Consider the following 16,280-nt stretch of genomic DNA (forward strand, 5'->3'; position numbering starts at 1 on the left):
CTTTTAATTCACTGAGTTGGTCAAAGACAAACATTCACAGTTTGGTCTACAAACTGATTTTTATTGGATTTCCAGAAAATGTACAATTTCATATAAACTGACATAAACTGTGGTTTAAGATTTTATCCATATTGCCAAAAACACAACAGCTGCTGCAAAACAGCTGCTCTGAATCCCATCCTAAACAGCAGCATGCCTACCACTAAAACAGCAGAAATTACACTTAGATTAAATAAAGAAACAAATAATATGGAGTTGTTTGTGTTTGTACAAAAACAACAAAAAACTACAAACAAACACAGTTTTGGTTAAACATACATAATAAACTAAATTAAAACATGTATGAGAAAAGTAAAAAGTGCTAAAGACGTGTTGAGATGCTCTCCCTGTGTTAAACATCCAAACAACAGTCCAAATAAAGATTTAGGAAGAAGACAGCGAGGCGGCTAGAATGAGCTCAGTTCATCTAAAATAATATCTGCTTTGCTTCTGGGATTAAAGGAGAATAATGACAGACATCAACTTCCAGCTCCAAACTAATAAAACACATTTTATTTCCGTGTGTTGAAGCCATCACAGTGAACCAGAGCAAGTTGACCAAAACATTTCCCAGCAGCCAGTGACTTGTACTATGAAGCAAGGTAACTGGCATTTCCAGGTAACTTAAGGTGTAACTTCCTAAATAACTTGTACTACGGAAGGTGGATAGGTTTTAACCGAGGTATGCGTTTGTGGCATTTAAAGCTGCATCTCTAAACTGTTCCGAGCTACCCTAACTGCTCAAAGTGACCCTACATATGTGGGCTACACACCACATTTGTACTCAGTGTTACTGAGAACCTATTAATATACCATCCTTTGTCAACCCCTTATCATGCATACAGGGTCATGGGGGCGAAAGGCGGGGTACACCTTGGACAGGTTGCCAGTCCATCGCAGGGCTACACATACAAACGACGACCCACACTCACACTTAAGGACAATTTAGAGACATCAATTAACCTAGCCTGCATGTCTTTTGATGGTGGGAGGAAGCCGGAGCACCCGAAGAGAACCTACGCAGCCCCGGGCTGAACATGCAAAACTCCGGACAGAAAGGCCCGGGACGACCAAGGTTCGAACCTACGACCTTCTTTCTGTGACAAGACAGTGCCAACCACCGTGCCGCCTCCTAATAGCATGCCGCTTGATAAAATATTTTTGATTTTATCCTGACTTGATGGGTTTGCAGCTAAAATTAAGTTATTCTTAACACAACAGCATTATGTTCATACAGCGAGCCCTTAATGAATTAATGGGCCAATTTCTGAGATGTAGCCCATCTGTATAGGCTAATTGAATTATCCTAAATATATACTGTATTTAGCTTGACTATTTTACATGTCCCAAAAATATGGAGCCATAGTGGGGGTTAAAAATCAGAGGCACAAATTCTTAGATCAAAGTGGTAAATTTACCAGAACAAAACTTGGGAATTCCCTGAAATTAAAGTCACAAAAAAATACTAATCCCTCTGGCGTTTTCATCTGAATACGCCCAATTCACAGCAAAGTCTCAATGTATGATTATATGCTGATGCTGGCTGAAATCACGAGTATTTCCTCATTGCTAAATCTGACTGACAAAAATATAATTTTCCACCGCAATAGACCTACGTGTCAGGGGCGTCTGTAGTGGAATATTGCAGCAGTGTAAAATGAGGCGATGTGGTTCATTGACAGAAAACACTACGTTCAGACAGTTTCTCTATAACTGACTATTGACTATAACTTCAGAGAACATTCAAGTTTTGTACTTGTGGATTTGTGATTATTTCCTCCTGTTTCCTCCCCTTTCTCTCTCTCCCTCTTTCTCTGCCTACATGAAGCTGACTGTGGAAATGTTGTCATCATTCATACTGATGGACTGCTGATCTCATTGCTGTCCATTCTGCAGCAACACACAGAGGCCAAAAGCTTGTCTATGGTCCCTTTCCTCATGAAGACATACAGGACTAAGTCTGCAAGAGGACTGAATCTAACAATTATGGTAGACAGAATGCCGAGGTTCACATCAAATACTTCCAGGGACAAAATGATCATGGGCAGGAACAGCAGTGTGTAAATAAGCAGCACCAGAACCAAAACTCCCACAATTCGTCGTTTTTCATCAGAGGGGACCGAGATGGAAGCAGACAGGGCTTTGAGGGTCCCAGTCAGGAAGAATATGAACAGTGGGAAGGGAAGGAGGAGGAGGATGGCGAAGATTATTATCAATTCAAAATCAATGAAATAGAAAAAGATGCAGACAGGAGAAATGGCCCAAACCAGGACACAGACCACCACAGAGCTCTTGATGGTTCGTCTGCAGCGGTACCACAGCGGGTGGGCGATGACCAAATACCTGTAATACAAGATGGACACAAAGTCTTTGAGGAGCTTCAGAGTTATAAACTAATATAATGTTCAGACACAGAAGGAGCTCCACACATACTGGATAGACAGACAGATACCTTTCCAGGGCGATGCAGACCATGAAGTAAACACTGGCAATCAGAGCAGAGATGTAAATATAATAGAAGATGTCATATAACTTCATATCCACATTTGGTACCACCTCTACGATCATAGAGAAGAACTGAAGGATGTCGGTAATGAGAAGGTTGATGACGTAGATGGGAGCAACATGATCACTTCTCACCTGCAGGAAAACATTGGTAAAAGTCAACAAGCAGTTGGAAACATGTTGTGAAGTCCACCTCCTCCCAAATCTGTCATCTTGCTCTGCCCAGCAGCTGCAGTCAGAGCAATTTCTGACTTTTTCATCCAACAGAAATCTCAGATGTGACACACTGGCCAATCACTGCAGTAACAAGACTAAGGGCCAGATTTCCTGCAGCTTCTGCAGCAGTTCCCCTTCGAGGGAACTCGAACTGTGTCGGTGACGACACTATGGGAACGCCTCTGGGCGTGGCAGGGCTGAACTATGAATGAAACTACTCCAATGCTATTGGTGGTGCTAGAACGGTATCGTGTGACGGCGTAACCGGAGGGGTATATAAGCACGCCGGCACACAGGACACATTAGCCTTTTTTTATTCAGCAGGCACTCTGGCATGTTTGAAGACCAAGAAAGCTACAGCAAATCCGAAGAAGCTCTTACCTGGAAGGAAGTCAGATGGCAGACCGAGAGATGGCTGGTGAACAATTCAGGCGATGTGTTTTTCCGTGCCCACGCTACATCACGGCTGGCGACACTCATATCCTGTGTGTTTCCTGTCTGGGGACGCCGCATGCCCAGGCAGCTCTCGAGGGGGGTGCTTGTGGCCATTGCAAGGCCCTGCCCCTGAGGGTGCTGAGGTCCCGTGCGGCTGTCTTTTCCAAAGACGGCCGTATGCACTCTCCCCGTGGCTCGCGCCCGGCGGTCGCTGAGGCGGCGCGGCGGCTTCGGTCATTCACAATCTGAGGAGCTAGACGTGCTTAGCATCATGGAGGATGACTTCCAGGAGCCGGGCCGACGTCATTAGACCAGCTATGAGAGGCGGGGCAGGAGCCGCGGGCTGGCAGTAACCTCTATGAGCTTTTCTGCAGCCCGAGCGCCACCCCCGCGTTCTTTCCTGATTTGCAGAATGAGTTGTGTAAATCATGGAACAGACCAAAAAAAACAACAAAAAAACCTGCTCTGCACGGCTGACTGTGTCCCCTCTGCTGGACTATAGCAGCGTGACAGAAACTAAGCAGCACGGCTAAAGAGAACGGAACGATGCCTTGGGGGGAGGAAGCACTTGCGAGCTATCTTTCTCCCACCCTTGCTTCGTTCCTCCAGATGTCGGCGCTCCCCACAAAGCTGTGTCGGACGAAACATCCGCTTTGGTGGGCAAGGCCTACATGGCAGCGGGTCGAGCTGGTGCAAGCCTGCACACTATGGCCATCTTGCAGGCGTACCTGGCCGATCTTCTCAAGACTATGACCTAGGGGGAGGTCCCTCTGAGGAGGACCTGACTGAGCTCCGTAGAGCTACGGACTTAAACGCTCCGTGTTACGTGTTAGCATTGGCTGCTCCATGGCAGCATTGGTGGCTACGGAGCGCCATCTGTGGCTCAACCTCTCGGGCATCCAGGGGAAGGAGAAGGCTTTTCTCCTGGATGTGCCCCTCTCTCCTACTGGCCTGTTTGGTGAGGCGGTGGATGCTGTCATCAGCAGGTTTCAGCACGCTGAAACGCAGGGAGAGGCGTTTGAGCAATATCTCCCCCGCCGGCCTGGGTCCAGGACGGCGACGGCTGAAGAGAGACGAGCTCAGCCCTCATCTAGCTCCTACCGCCGGAGCCAGAAGCGAAGCGTTGCTTCCCGTAGTCCCCCTCAACAACACCGGGACGCGAGGTGGCGCTCTCGCTCACAGCCCCCCGAGAGGCTGACCAAGGTCCCCTCCCTTGTGGCGGCTCAGGCAACAGGCGCTGTTTTCCCGCCGTCTTGGCGCTCGGGTAACGCTAACCGCCAGCGAGCTCTCACCAGTCTGCCCGCCTCGAGGGGTTGCAGCTGGAAAACGATCGGGCTCACACACCATGGGTCGCCGGCGAGTTTTCCCTGGCGGTCCTCCGCTTCAGGGTGCCACCGGGGACCTACGCATAACACCGGCCACCAGCCCCTAGGGGCTACTGGCCTGTTTGGTGAGGCAGTAGATGCTGTCGTCAACAGGCGCTGTTTTTCCCGCCGTCTTGGCGCTCGGGACACGCGGGCTGGTCGGCCCGAGTGTGGTTCTCGGACATAATTTCGCTAAAAGCCTCGAGGGCCAGGTGCCCCCGGCCCTGTGGAGACTGTGGGACTGAGTTCCGTACAGTACAGTCAAGACGCTGCTCAGCTCCAGAGCCCCGTCCACGAGAAGGACGATACGGCCTGAAGTGGAATGTGTTGCCACCTGGTGTAGAGAACGTGCAGTGGACCCAGTTACCTGCCTGGTGACTATGGTACTGGAGTTCCTCCAGGACCGTTTCTCTGCTGGCCTTTCCCCATCCACACTCAAGTTGTATGTGGCTGCCATGGTGGCGTTCCACGCCCCTCTGAGGGATGGGCCTCTGGGGAGGCTTCCACTGGTCGTGCCTGGAGATTGCCCCGGGGAGGGTCAGAGCCATCCTGCACTCCTGTCCGGGCTATGTCCCTAAGGTTCCAGGTTGGCAGGGTCTACGGTGCTGCAGGCGTTTCATCCCCCACCTCATGTGATGGCGGAGGACGGGAGACTTCATCTGCTCTACCCGGTCAGAGCACTGAGTATTTACACTCTGAGGTCCTCCCGGTGGAGGAAAGCAGACCAGTTGCTGGTGTGTTTCGGGTTTTGGCTCCCCGCTTCTAAACACACGATCAGCAACTGGATTGTTCAGACTATTTCCCTGGCCTATCAGGGGCGTGGGTTACCTTCACCTATGGCCGTAAGGGCGCACTCTACTCGAGGGATGGCGGCCTCTAGGGCCCTCCTCGTAAGGGCTTCGCTCCAGGATTTGTGTGAGGCAGCTGGCTGGGCCACTCCTCGCACTTTCATCTGGTTTTACAGTCTGGACCTTCCTTCTGCACCCGGCACCCGTGCGCTCTCCTCCTAGTCGTGCCGTCAGGTTCTGCAAGCTGAGGGCAGGCGGGGTTTCGGCGCGGCCTAAGTGGGTATCTCGTTCCCATAGTGTCGTCACCGACGCAGTGTCTCGTAACCCGAGACGTTCCCCTTCGAGGGAACTCGAACTGCATCGGTCCGCCACACCTCAACCCGCCTGGACTGCCTTGCTTCATAGAAAAGGGCTAATGTGTCCTGTGTGCCGGCGTGCTTATATACGCCTCCGGTTACGCCATCACACGCTACCATTCTAGCAACACCTAGTTCAGCCCTGCCACGCCCAGAGGCGTTCCCATAGTGTCGTCACCGACGCAGTGTACATACGTAACCCGAGACGTTTTTCAGCCACAGATATGAAGCATTCTGGCTCAAACACATACGCTGGATTTATCAAACAGTCGCACCAGGCTGGAGTCACAGTTGGAGGCTCATGTTTGTGTTTGCAAGGAGAGAATCTCTCTCGAGGTTCATTATGTTTTTACTGGATTTACTGAGGTCACACAAATTTTCATTTGTCAGTTTGCAGAGAAACAATAATAATGTGCATTTAACTAAACAACAGTTATTATAAACCTCTCTCATTCTGCGTGAGTAGTAGAGCATATGGACACACCCCTTGGCGTTGCTATTTAATACCCTGGGTACCGTTTTCAACTTTCAAAACAAAACTAGTGGTAAATGTTGTGAAATTTAGGCACAAATAAAGTAAATTAACTACATTATTTAACTAAAAACAATGTTGACTTTTTGTTTCATACAGGAAAGTCTGGTTTCTGGTCCACCTGTCCACCCCAACTTCCTCCTTTCTCAGGCTTTCTGTTACATTATATCCTACACCTGCTTTCAGTGTTCAACAATGAAGCTAAAGGGCTCTCCAGTGCGTTACAAATTGATGCTTAGAAATAGGTGTCATTTATATTGGGGACGCTGGGGACCTTCACCAGAATGCAGGAAATTAAGTGTTTAGTGATCAATTTCCTGGGGGAGGTCCCCCCCAGACCGCCCACTCATATCTTTTATTTAAATTTGATTCTTTAGACAGTAACAAAAATATGCATACAACATGATGCCATCACAGTGACAGACAAGAAAGTTACAAACTTATTACCATTGTGGTCCTCGTTGTAGTCTGATAAAGATGGCAAGGCAAGCTACGGATGAGGAAGGAACCCTGTACAATCAACCCTTACAAAATATGACCAAAATTAAAAAAACAAGCAAACAAAAAAAAACAAACCCTAACACATCCCAATACAAATAAAATAAAAAACACAAAAACATCCACCACAATAATAAATATTCCTTAAGACTACATAAAAACTCAAACACATAAAAACAACCATTCAGCTTGATTAAAACAGCGATCTGGATGGCTTAACTTAATCTCAACTGGGAGTTTGTTCCATTCCAATGCTGCCGTGTACAAAAAGGTGTTTTGCCCAGAACATCTCTTACATCCACAAGGTACTATGTCTGTGGCACTGCCTCTAGTTGAGTAGCTGTGAGAGTTCCTAATAGGCTTAAAATAATCTTTAAAATACCTCTGGTCATTCCTATGCATCGGGCGAAAGGCGGGGTACACCCTGGACAGGTCGCCAGTCCATCGCAGAGGTTTAAAATCTGACTAATTTATTCTGCGCTGTTTGAAGTTGAACTTTTATCCTCTTGGGGGTGCTGCTGTACCATGTAGTACAGGCATAATCAAAGTGTGGCTGAATTAAAGCATTTGCTAACATTTTTAAAGTTTCTTTAGAAAATGAACCTTACGTGCCAGAAATTTAATTCTTTGGTTCACTTTTGTGATAACCCTTTGACCCATACTTTCTCCACTCAAAGAACAAAGATCTAAATCACAGCCTAAATATTTAAGTTTTAACTTCAATCTGGGTCCCACCCACAGAAATTCTGCGCTCTGGTGTCCTACTCAACCTTATTTTGCACCAAATAAAATAGATTCAGTTTTCCCTAAATGCAAAGACAGTGGATAAGATGCATGGCTTTGGTGTGGGAGACCAGGGTTCAACTCCCCACTGTGACTCACCAATGTGTCCCTGAGCAAGACACTTTTGACCTTTGACATATATAGCAATTGTAAGTCGCTTTGGATAATAGCGTCAGCTAAATGAATAAATGTAAATGATTCAACCTCTGGGCTCATTTTTTATGACAATAAATCAAATAGTTGTCCAAAACCAAAAAACAAAACTGAATGTCTAAAAAAATTTGCAATTTCGTTGGTTTTTAATAAAAACCCAAATACTGCTGCACAAACTGCTCTGACAAACGTGAGGACTATTTGATGTTGTCTTGAGTTGTAACTAAATGGTTCCATTAACCTCAACAGTTTAAGAGAAGGCTGGAATGGAGCCACACATGGAAACTGCATCTGTTTAGGTTCCAATAAGCATCATGTACATTTTAATTATGGAGTCAATTATTCCTGTAAAATCATAGATTATTACGGGCCTTTGACACCTAGCCCCCAAGCCAGATCCAGATCCTTTGTCATTCCCAGCTCTGGCAGATAGTCATGTTTTGTTGTCATTTATATTTCCCTCTCTGTTTTGTTTCCATTACTTGTGTTTTGTTCCAGGGCTCCTCTGCTCCCCAGCACCTGTCTGCCTCCCCATGTTTTTGATCACCTGCTTGAGCCAGCTGAGTCTTGTTGTGTGAGTCTATACCTCTGGTGGGTAGCCTTGACACTTTACAGACAGACAGACAGACAGACAGACAGGAAATAACTCTGTCATAATGTACATACCATAGAATAAAGAGCACAGATGGCCACGAGGGTCAGAGGAAGGCCGATAGCGATGATTATGTATGTCACCACTTTTATGCTGAATGGAATTTCAATGTAATCCTGGTTGTTGGTGATGTTGCTGTGGTTAAAGCTTTGGTCCTGTGAGGTGCTGTTAAAGTAAAAATCTTCCATTCTTCAGAGTGAAACCTGTTTGAGAGATCAGGTTATTAAAGGGAGCAGGTTTTTAATATCTACCTAACATTGTTCAGTGACATCACTAAAGCTGTGAGGTGACGTTCACACAAACACAGTGTACCTATAGTTTACCCACAATCATATCAAATCACAAACTGCTGTCTTTTCACTCTCTCATTTGTTACATTTATTTTCATTTAATCAACTAAGAAAAGAATAACGATAATAAAGTTCATGTGGACAAATAGTTGCACGTGCTGATGAGAGGTCATTGCTCCAGCCACAGAACATCGTTCAGTTGTTTCAGTAATTTAATGTTAATGCTATTTGGTTTAAGACATCTTGCCTGTCTACTGGGTGCTAGATGCCAGATGCTAACTTGGACATGTTGGGTAATTAGCATAAAGTAGCTTAATCACAATTATGGATATATTTTATAATATTTTTATAATATTTTATATTTTATAATATTTCAGAAAGTGCTTTGCCAATTTGGACTATCTTGGTTTTGGAGGTTTTTGATGCTGAATCCATTTCTGACATTTTCAAAACTCAAAATGGCCTTTTAAATTAGAAATTTAAACTCCTGGTGGACCAATTTTGATTACATTTTTGGGTCTATTTTGAGGTTATTTATTTGCATAATACATTGGACATGCATTTCAGAATCAAAATAAATCAGTGTCATTGGTGTGAATGTGGTAGGAGTTCAAGACAAACTTAATGTGTGAGATTGTAGTATCCAATATTTGTGCATTTGACTCATAACAGTTCAAAATAACACTGTAGCAGCAATTGACCTTGAGGTGTTGTTTGCCCAGCTGCTGGTGATGGGGAGCAAGAGAAGAATGGAGCTCTCTGCCCTCTTTGACTACAAGCTAGGCCTGATGCCTCAGAAAGGGCAACAAATTTTTGATCATCCAGAGTCTTGGAATCCTTGTCCCAAATTCTCCACCCACCAGACATTGTACTTGATGCATCACAGCTCATCTACCATGTGGCGTTGCCATTATCAAAGACCGTGGCTGACCTTGCAGCCAGCATGGGGCCCTAGCTTGATCATTGCCAAACCAATTGTCATCTCTCACTGTCAACCCCTCTACCAAGCCGCAACAAAGTGATAAAGAAGCAAGACAAACAAGCGGAGGATGGGCGAGCTCTTTTGCACACACCATAGGAGATCACATCGAGATGGTCAGCAGAGCCGACAGTGTGAGGCTGATGTACTGTCAAACATGTTGGATGCAGCCAGGAGTGTAACTACAACTGTCCGCATTCTCAACTACGACTTCACATGTCACCTGCAGATGGAGAGATGGCATGGCACTGTTCAACATCAATTCGACAGTAGAGTCTGGGTGAGCAGTTTGCTCCATCCTGGCTATGCACTCTGAGTGTGACACCACCTCTTATTGCGCCCTGAGAGTGAAGGTGTCCACGCTCAAGGCCATGACAGTAGTACCTGGTGACCTGCTTTACTTCATCAAAAAGGAGGGAGCTACTGATTTTCAGATCACAGAGGCATTGAGGGGTTTCTTACTGGATCTGTACAACCAGAGGAAGTCAGCATCTCTGAACGTCGCCAGATTTGACATCTACCGAATGCACAAACCCCCCTATTACGGTAATGTACACCTCCATGGACTGTGTGCCCATCTACAGGTTCTGCTTTGGAAACAGCAGACCGCTCTGATCCACCAGCTGTGGATATTACTAAGTTTGGAGGGGACGAGAGGGAAGGTGAGAAAGAAGGAGAGAAAGGCATCATGCCCATCTTGGATGCAAGCCTTGTTGCTGCTCTTGACCTGTTGGACGTTACCAGCTGTAGCCGCAGAGCAGGGTTAAAGCCATGTATAGCAGCAAAGATCAGCTGTGCAGCTGCAGGCCTGACTTGTAACAGCTACTTCTTCTGCAAAGGCCATGTACATACAATCCTCTCACGCACTCACAGCAAGAAGAACAGGACAATAAGAATATTGAAGCTGGAGATAAAGATAGAAACTGTTATGAGTCTGCAGTTCTCCTCCCCGACCCCTTGTATTTATGTTCTCTTCCCTCCCGTGTCTCCTGTTAGTCAGTCTGTCTGTCTGTCTGGGCGTGGCTTCTCACTCTGGGCCTGGCGCTCCACCTCCACATTCCACTAATCAAGACTCTGCAGTATGTCAACCCGGTTCTTCACCTTACTCATCGCCAGATTGTCAGCTTACCTCAGCGGTATTTGCGCTGTGGCCTACAAATTTCGAGTTGTATAGTCTGTTGTTTGTTTCTTGTGGGATCACTTACCTTGTCTCTCTGTGCTCAGGATCACTGCCTGCCTGGAAATCCACTTGCTGGTCCCCATTCCCTGGTCTGCTTCGCTCTCACACCCCTTTTCAATAAACCCACTGCCCCATCACCACCCCGTCTTCCATCAAAGCATCCATGAGCAGAGTAAATTGTAAGCATTCCAAATGATGAGGTAACTTGTTTTGATAGTGATAATTACATTAACTGTTGATGTATTAATTAATGTCAATGTCTAGAACTCCTACCATGATATTTTAACAATTTGAACTATGGTTTAGAAGTATAGTGATATGTAAAAAAAAAAATAATAATAAAACTAAAATTAAATATGCACTACAGACTGTAATCGTTATCTGCTTTTATTTGATCTTTCTTGTTCCACCTGCAGCAGTTACAGCAGCAATGAGACAAGTCAATGACAAAATGTTGTGCTGCAAAAAAGCGTGCACAGAACTGAAGAAATTTGAAAACATTGACACCAATTAAACTGATTTATCTTGATTCTGAATTGCAGGTCCAAAGTTTTAACCATATGAAAAACCTCTCAAATAACCCCACAAATGTAATCAAAATTTCAAAAACACCATCAAAATTGGTCCACCAGGAATTGAAATATTCCAGCTTCCAGTTTTAAAGGCCAATTTGAGTTTTGAAATGTGGATTCACCATATTAACCCCCAAACCCACTCCATGATTGTCCACATTGGCCAAGCTCTTTCTAATATAATTTCCATATATGTGATTATGCTACTTTATGCTAATTATGCTAATTGCCCAACATGTGCAAGTTGGCATCTAGCAGTTTCACAATGCTGGGGACCCATTCTATACATTTCTAGCATAAAACTTTCGGGTACCAAACATTTCCGGGTTCACCTTGCTGGCAAGTAGACGAGGTTTACATGACATTACATTAATCTTCTTGATGAACCATCTGCAGATTTTATCTTTAGGGGACAAAAAGGGTGTGATTTCATTAAACAAAAAAGTGAAGAGTGTGTGTGTGTGTGTGTGTGTGACACTCTGTGTGCGCTGCAGTCTGCTCATTATATATGCCCACACCGGGCTCTCGCATATAAATGACAGATATGTGCAAACCAGAAAATTAATTTATGAGCAGTGTGCTAGTAACGTTAAAGACGGCAAGCTACCGTAACATTATTGTTTAATTTGTTCAAGCTGAGAAATACACATTTCAAAATGTCAGTATTTTTTGTATTTTCCTTGATAATCAAGCAGACTCATAGTACCATCTGTTTCATTGTTTCGCAAATCACAATATTGTCCACAAAAATCGCAATATGACTTTTTCTCCAAATTGTGCAGCCCTGTTATCAACCACATCTCCCTCTGTCCGCATGTCCTGTCTGTCTCTGCTATCTCCTGCAATAAAGACTAAAATGGACCCCAAAACACAAACTAACTACAGAGAAGTTCTTATGTTATGTTTAGAAGTGATTGAGAAACACTGACTCATGTTCTTATTCGCTGAATGTTTTAACTGTTTATTTAACTGAATCATTAACTGAATGTAAGATGACTTTAGTTACATAACTCTGTCCTCCTGAGACTTTTCATCAACAATCACAAAACTCTGTCATCATTTCCTGAAAAACTGTGAATACCTCTCAGTGGATTAATGTTGGGTTATAACAATAGACATCAATATTAATAATAATACTAATTTGTAACAAAGCATGTTCTGGATATTAAAACTCCATTTCTGAAATGTCCGCAGTATTATTTTCCTATTTATAGATTTCCTACTTAATTGTGCATGCCCTCTCATTTTCAGCATTCTTTACCTCATGTTCTTACTTTAAAATACTCATTTATTGCATGATTTTATCTTTTTAGCTATTTTCTCAAAGTGTTTTAAGGGTAGAAAAAATGATTGTACATGTAATAAAAAAGTAATATGACAAAATTTACTTTCAAAAGCTGCAAGACCCACCTGAATGAGTTCCTACACGAGCGCCTGATGTTTTGTCCTCTGCATCCAAACCTCAAATATGGCCAGTGATAACATGCAGCAATAATAATCTACACATGAAGAAGAAGAAAAAAAAAAAGTAGGGGCATGAATATGTAAATCATGCAGAAACAGAAATATATACATATAGAGACAGTAATTGGCCAAAGTACTGTCACACTCCACAACATTTGACTATAAATGTGCATGTGACCTGCTCATGTTAAATGGCCACAGTGTTGCCACACCTGTTGTTTTCTTTTGATTTCCAGATATAACTGTTTTCTCCCCCGAATTAAACAGTTAAAATATGTCTGAAATTATGCAGTAAATATTTCAGAAACAACAGGCATATTCTTTAAGTAGGTAGGTTTATTATCACAATATAACAAGTTATAGAGTGAAATTGAGTTTTGTAACTCCCTTCTGCTACAAAGCAGACAATATACATTAATAAAGTGTGTGTGTGTGTGTGTGTGTGTGTGTGTGTGTTAATTTAGTGCTGATGCCACTGAATCAGGTTTGGATCCAGATCCTTCAGTGACTTGAGGTACAGGAGCTTTGTTCTGGGACGCTGTGCTGTCTTCTGCACTCTTTGCTCCACCTGTTTAATGTCCCTTTGGAGGTGGAGGCTTGTCTGTCTGATGAATCCAACTGTTGAACCATCTGAATATTTTATCTTCATTTGCAGAATCTGCACTCTGCTTCCTTCACACTTATTGAGACAACATTTTAACATAAAGGTGAACTGTTAACCACCATTTTAGCATGAAAATGGATCAGGAGAAACTGCAGGCCGACACATTCACTCTGTCTAACAACACAATCATACAGCTTGGTGAACTGAAATCAGCAGTGAATGCGAAACACTGAAGCTCTAATTCAGGGTACCCCCAGGATTCTCAAAGTTAAATTGAAGACTTTTTAAAATCTTTTTAATACCACCTAGGATGAAATTTATACCAACTTCACTGCCGTTTAATGGAAAATCTGTTTTTTAATTTTAAGCCTGAATTTTTTTTTTACGAAGTTACATGAATTTAATAAAACATTTTATTATAATACATTCATATTTAACACACTATAGGTTGGTATGTTTGTACTTTGATAAGATAAAATGAATCAAGGACATCGCTTTGTGTTGAAAAGTGGTGGGGACATAAGGGTTCAGATTAGGGGTGTGACGATACACTTAGCTCACTTGCAGGATTCACAATATTGGGTTCATGAGAACAAGACAAGAAAATATTTTAACACTATTAGATGAAATATTCAATACTGAAATATATTTAAATTGAGGTCTTGGGGTCCCCTAGAAAATTTTGAGCCCTAAACACTTGATTTCATGCATTCTGGAGACATTTTCTGCACCAATTTATGGTAGAATTGTTTTTATTTAAATAAAGTGATTCAGATTTTCCTCAAAGTATTCTCTATTTTCTAGTCTTTTCAACCACTCTTACATACATCCATACACTGGTGGAACAGCCACCAGGGGCAATTTGGGGTTCAGTATCTTGCCCAAGGACACTTCGACACGCAGCCTGGAGAAGCTGGGGATTGAACCGCCAACCTTCCCGATTAATGGTCAATCCGCTCTACCTCCTGAGCCACAGCTGCCCCAATTCTGATTCTGTTATGTTACCTTTTTTTATTCTATATGTAAGAAAATGTACCTTTGAAAGCTGCATGACAACAAAGACCTGCATGAGTTCTATATACAGTTTGATGCTTTGTGCTTTGCATACAAACCGGCTTCTAAAGAAATGAAGGCAGGCATGAACACAATGTATGTAAAGTACATCAGAACAACAGACTATTCTGATGTACTGATTCTTTGTGTAGATAGTAAAACCCTAGCTAAAGTAGTTTGCATTCGATTGGAAAAGATATTACAAAGTATCATGGTAGAAGATCAGATGTCCTTCTCAAATCTTAGAAAACTCGCTGCAGGCCGCAGTTTCACTCCATGTAGAAAAGGTGTTTGACAGGATAGAGTGGAACTACTTATTTTCAGTGTTAGAGAAGTTTGGATTTGCCAAAACATTTATTGCCTGGATGTGGTTAATAAACACTTCCTCCCCAGGCATGTGTAAATATGCTTAACATAAATGGCAGTCGCCACCAAAGTGACATTTAATTCCATGTGTCCCTTTACACTGATGATCTATTACTATATACAGTCCCCTCCAAGAGTTTGATAAACGGTGAGGCAAAGTCCTTTGTTTTCGTTGTTCACTGAAGACATTTGGGTTTAAGATCAAAAGATGAGACGAGTTCAGAATTTCAGCTTATTTCCTGGTATTCACATCTACATGTGTTAAACAACTCAGGACAAACCACCGTTTGTATTAGACCACAGCGTTCTGAGGTGGAACAAATAATATTAAAGTAAATAACATTTAATATTTGGTGGCAGAACCCTTGCTTGCAATAACTGCCTCAAGCCTGCGACCCGTCGACGTCACCAAACTGTTGCATTCTTCATTTGTGATGCTGTTCCAGGCTTTTACCGCAGCTTCTTTCAGTTCTTGTTTGTTTCGGGGTGTTTCTCCCTTCAGTCTCCTCTTAAGGAGGTGAAATGCAGCTCTGTTGGGTTCAGGTCAGCTGATTAACTTGGTCAGTCTAAAACCTTTTTCCCCTTGATGAAGTCCTTTGTTTTGTTGGCAGTGTGCTTTGGCTCATTGTCCTGCTGCAGGATAAACTTCCTCCCCATTAGTTTCAATTCATTTCTCTGTAAAACTGGCAGACAAAATGTTTCTGACCACTTCTGAATTCATTCTGCTGCGACCATCATCAGTTCCATCATCAATAAATATTAATGAGCCTGTTCCAGAAGCAGCCATGCAGCCCGAGCCATGACATCACCTCCACCATGCGTCACAGATGAGCTTGTATGCTTCGGATCATAAGCAGTTCCTTTCTTTCTCCACACTTTGGCCTTTCCATCACTTTGCTAGAGATTAATCTTGGTCTCATCACTCCATCAGATTGTGCTCCAGAACTTTTGTACTTCTTTGCAAATTTCACTCTGGCCTTCCGACTCTTCCTGCTGATGAGTGGTTTGCATCTTGTGGTGTGGCCTCTATGTTTCTGCTCTCTGAGTCTTCTTCCAACAGTGGATTGTGATACCTTCACCCTGCACTGTGGAGGTCGTTGCTGATGTCACTTCCTGATGTTTTGGGGGTTTTCTTCACAGCTCTCACCATATTTCTGTCATCAGCTACTGTTGTTTTCCTTGGCCGACCTGTTGGACGTCTGTTGCTCAGTGCACCAGTAGTTTCTTTCTTTTTCAGGACGTTCCACATTGTTGTGCTTGCTCTGCCCAATGTTTGTCCAATGGCTCTGCTCGATTTTCCTTCTTTTCACAGCTTGACAGTGGCTTGCTTTTCTCCCATAGACAGCTCTCTGGTCTTCATGTTGGTTTATCCTCTTTAACAGGAAATGCAGTCTTTATAGGTTTGAACCAAGGACGAAAAACGCTAGCGTTTTGAAACATTGCCATTTTGA

The 16,280-nt window shown here is 43.5% G+C and overlaps 1 pseudogene; it reads right to left on the minus strand.

Annotated features, from left to right (window-relative positions):
* Window positions 1-196: 196 nt before the first annotated feature.
* Window positions 197-8,509, minus strand: LOC123980683 (annotated as a pseudogene).
* Window positions 8,510-16,280: the final 7,771 nt, after the last annotated feature.

The sequence above is a fragment of the Micropterus dolomieu genome, linkage group LG12 (genome assembly GCF_021292245.1).
Source record: "Micropterus dolomieu isolate WLL.071019.BEF.003 ecotype Adirondacks linkage group LG12, ASM2129224v1, whole genome shotgun sequence".
NCBI lineage: Eukaryota > Metazoa > Chordata > Actinopteri > Centrarchiformes > Centrarchidae > Micropterus > Micropterus dolomieu.